Here is a 4,679-nt window from a genome sequence, read left to right on the forward strand (position 1 = left end):
TTTTTATATATTTAATTTTTGTATATATTATATTTATATAAATTATAAGTTAATTTATTATTGTTATAATTGTATAAAAAGAAATATAACCATTATTTAAAAATAACAATACATAAAATAAAAATACATTATAATTAAAGTACATAAAAGGTGGATCCCCAACAATTATTCTTGAAGCTGTAGCTGATTACGACCTTTGGATATGGCAATGCATATTTTGGTATGCCCGGTACCAACAATGACATTAACGTTTTAGAATCATCAAATTTATTCTCCAATCTCGCTAATGGTATTGCTCCTCCAGCGCGCTATGTTATTCATGGAAAAGAATATGACACCGGTTATTATTTAGCTGACGGTATATATCCAAAATGGTCTACTATTGTACAAACTATTCGGGAACCACATTCAGCAAAGAAGAGATATTTTGCAATGAAACAAGAATCAAAAAGAAAAGATATTGAACGTGCATTCGGAGTTTTGCAATTGTTGCAGGCCCGTCACGTTTTTGGAGAAAAGAGGTCCTACGTGATATAATGACCACATGTATTATACTGCACAACATGATAATTGAGGACGAGCGTGATCTTAATGCACCAATTGAAGATGCGCGTGAATGTCCAGCTCCTACGGTAGAAATGGTAGTAGATCAAGATCACCGATTTGAACAATTTTTAATTCGACAAAAAATTAAGGATAAAGATGCGCATTTCGCACTTCGTAATGCATTAATCGAGCATTTATGGGAGAATAGAGGCGAAAATTAAATATTTATGTGGTACTTAAATTAAATTTGACTATGATGTAATATTTATTTAATTATGTTTTATTAATGATTTCACTTTTTGTTAATTTATCCTTTATGTAAAATTTTATAATAAATGATTATATAAGTGGTGAATGTGAATTATATATAATGAATATGGAAAAAAGAAAAAATATAGTATTAGTTTGAAGGAAATAAAAAATGAAAAGTAAATAGAAGATAATAATATAATATAGAAGAGAGAGAAGATTTGGTGTAAAAAAATAGTGTGATTGTTGGAGTAGATTTGATGTTGCACCATTTTAGAGTAAAAAATAGTGCAAAAAATAGAGTGATTGTTGGAGATGCCCTTATTGCATGGCTATTTCCTAGTATCTTCCACTAATTAATGTTTGTGGACAACAATCGAGGTGAGTCAGAACTTAGAATTTTATGAGTTTCAAATTGTCTTTTAACATATTTGGCCGGTTGATTAAAATTATTTCAGTCGTTAGCCAAGTATATAAAATATATATATTGGTTATGTATAAAATATATATTACATATATATTACACAGTAATATACTAAAATATGCATTTGTTGGCAATCATTTTGATTTTTGGAGAATTAAATTCTAGGATAGATCATGTGTTAGTAATTGGGTTCTGAACTTAATTTTTGTACTTATTTTATAAAAAATTAAATCAATTAGAGAGTTTGGATTAAAGCCACTAAATTCGAGTAAACCCATAACTAACCTTATAGCTCCGTCTTTGATTGCAAGACTATACAATTTATGGCTTAATAATTGAGGCACCCAAAGAAAGTACTCCCTATGATCATCACAAGATCAAGACTACTAAAGTTAGATAAATTTTGCTTGTCCTTCTTTGTGTTTTAGGCTACTTATGAGTTAAAAGCAAAATAAATGCACCAACAATTAGGTATTACGTTTAAATTATCTTTTCATAACATCTTTGCCCTCTAGGGATAGGGGTAAAGTCTGCGTACACACTACCCTCCCCAAACCCCGGCCACTTGAGGATTGTCAAGCCTGATTTCGAACCCAAATATGTGTTCATATCCAAATATGTTCGACGAATTAATTTCCTAGTGTGTTCAGCCAAAATCACAAACAACTCAAGTGGTGACCCAAGAAGATCAGTGGGTTTCCCTTGAGGATTATCCTTATCCATCTGCTCTCATCTTTTTGACATTTATATTCAACATGCATGCATTGAATTTTCATAAGTGTACAAACTAGTTGCTTTTGAGTTTTGCCTCATCCGAGTTGTCTCCAAAAGGTATTTCTCCCACATTCTGCTCTTAAATCTTAACTATGTTTAAAGCTTTACGTGAAATTTATCTAAATTAGACTAACTTCATCGTTTTTCTGTGAATTTAACTTATCAATTGAGGCTAAAATGGGGAGGCGGAGATCCTTAATATTGAAATTGTACACTCGTGAAAGATAGTCAAAACCTACTGCTTGAAAGCACCTATTCCTTTTTGTCTCATGTTGCACTTCGGATTTTGAGGGTTAAGGTAATTTTTCATTCCACGATTTTTTCATATGCATTTAAATTAAATATTTTAAATTATTAAATATTGTGACTTATAGCACTTTTTATGTAGTTTCTAAATATGTAAATTTTATTTCAATAACTTAAAGAAATTATACCTGAATTGACGCTAAAAAATAAGAAGTTCAACTCTAAAATTCGAACTGCATCACATAATTGGAAAGAAAGGAGTTCATTGAAGAAAGAAACTCGATTAAAAGACTCATATTTGAAAAAGTTAAGCGGTAGAAATTCTAAAATTCCCCGATTTAATCACAACCAATATCGAAAACGTTAGGGGTGCTTTCATCAAATAATGCATATGGCTGGGCCACACTCGAACTCCTCATTAAACGACATTTGAATTAAACCATCATCTTATCATAGAGCTTTTTCTTATCAAAACGAAGCTCTTCGACCAAAAAGGCATTCTGATAGAGCTTGTTAATTCAGAGTGCAATGACGGTACTTTTGATGGTACATATGAAAAGATGGACAACATATATTTGGACCACGCCAACATGAAATTAATGTATTGTCTTTCTTCTCAAATACATTTGTCAACAATTTTTTTGTTGTCATATGTTGATTGTTAATTCAGAAATACCTTTGGCGACAATAATAAAGTCATTATATGCATGTCGTTGCAATAACATTCGATGAAAAAATTACATGCAACAAGAATTAAAGTTATCGCGAAAAAGTAAGTTAACCCCCCTAAAAAAAGTCCCCACATATTATATTTTGCTGTTAAAACATCATGTAATAGTGGTCTATAAAAATATTCAACAACAGAACTGTGACGACCCAAAGGGTCATCACCTGTTTTCTCATTCATCCCGTGCTTCCGAGGCCTTGAAAACCTCATTTTTACTTGCCTCAATTTGCGTGCGCTGTCCGAGCGCGTAGCCGGAAAGCTTAAATATGAATTCTGTGTAAAAATTTATGAATTTTGATATTATTATGATTAAAGTTGACTTTGGTCAACATTTTTGGTAAACGAACCCGGACCCGTGATTTGACGGTCCCGGAGGGTCCGTAGAAAAATATGGGACTCAGGCATATGCCCGGAGTCGAATTCAGAGGTCCAGAGCCCGAGAAATGAATTTTTCTGTGAAATTGTTTTTCTGAAATTTATATGAAAATTTGAAATGAAAATTGATTAAAAGACTGTGGTATCGGGCTCGTATTTTGGTTCCGACGCCCGGTACAAGTCTTATATATGGTTTAAGCGCTTTCTGTGAAATTTGGTTGAAACCGGACATCATTTGACGTGTCTCGGACCCAAATATCTAAAATATGAAGTTTATGAAGTTTGATGAAAAAGTGATGATTTTGAGGTTTGATTCCTCGTTTTTGATGTTATTTTGGCGATTTAATCGCATGGTTAAGTCCGTAAGATGTTGTCGAGTTAGTGTGTATGATAGGTTAGGAGCCCCGAGGGCTCGGGGGTGTTTTCGGAGGTTTTCGGGGTAGTTTTGGACTTAGGGAGTTAGCAGATTTTCTGCAATTTTTACACAGGGATTTTCTTCATCGCGTTCGCACTAGCTCTCCTGCGTTCGCATAGCCTTGCTCCCTTTTCTCCTTCGCGTTCGCGTTCTGGCCATCGCGATCGCGAAGCTTGCTGCTTCCTTCAACGCGTTTGCGTGTCTCCTCACGCGTTCGCGTAGGCCCAGATCCCGGACCCCAGCCATTTACTCTACGCGTTCGCATACCCCCTGTCGCGAACGCGGTGCTTCCCAGCCCCCCTTCTTCGCGAACGCGACCCCCATGTCGCGAACGCGAAAGGCAAATTTGTCCAGCAATTTTAAATACCCAAAACAGAACCCATTTTGGGATTTTCCCCCATTTCACGAAAACCTTTCTTCTCCACAGCCTTGTAGAGATTCTTGGAGCATTTCTTCACCAAATATTCTTGGGTAAGTATTACCTAACTCATTTTCTTCATTTTCTATCATCATCCAATGAAATCCTTGGCCTAGAACATGTAATCTAGGGTTGAAATTGGGGGAAATGGGTAGTGTTAGGGCTTTTCGATTTTCTTGAATTTAGACCTCGTTTTGGGGTCGAATTTGAAAACAAATTGTATATTCGGGCTCGTGGGGGGATGGGTAACATGGAATTGGTTCGAACCTCGTGTTTTGACCAAGCGGGCCCGGGAGCGATTTTGGAATTTTTAGAAGAGAGCTTGGAAATTCATATTTAAGTATTGGGTTTAGTTTGTTTAACTATTATTAATATTGTAAAGTCATTATTTCATAGATTTGACTGAGTTGGAGCCGAATTCGAGGGGTAAAGCTATACTAGAGGCTTGAGTTGAGTTTGGAGCATCCGAGGTAAGTGTTTGATCTAACTTTGGCTTGAGGGAATA

General features: G+C 35.0%; 1 protein-coding gene across 3 annotated transcripts in view; it reads left to right on the top strand.

Annotated features, from left to right (window-relative positions):
• LOC109225273 (uncharacterized protein At1g04910-like) overlaps positions 1-4,679 on the top strand; it is a 13,214-nt gene that overhangs the window by 3,436 nt on the left and 5,099 nt on the right. The gene's annotated exons all lie outside the window — the stretch shown is intronic.

This window comes from Nicotiana attenuata, chromosome 5, assembly GCF_001879085.1.
Source record: "Nicotiana attenuata strain UT chromosome 5, NIATTr2, whole genome shotgun sequence".
NCBI lineage: Eukaryota > Viridiplantae > Streptophyta > Magnoliopsida > Solanales > Solanaceae > Nicotiana > Nicotiana attenuata.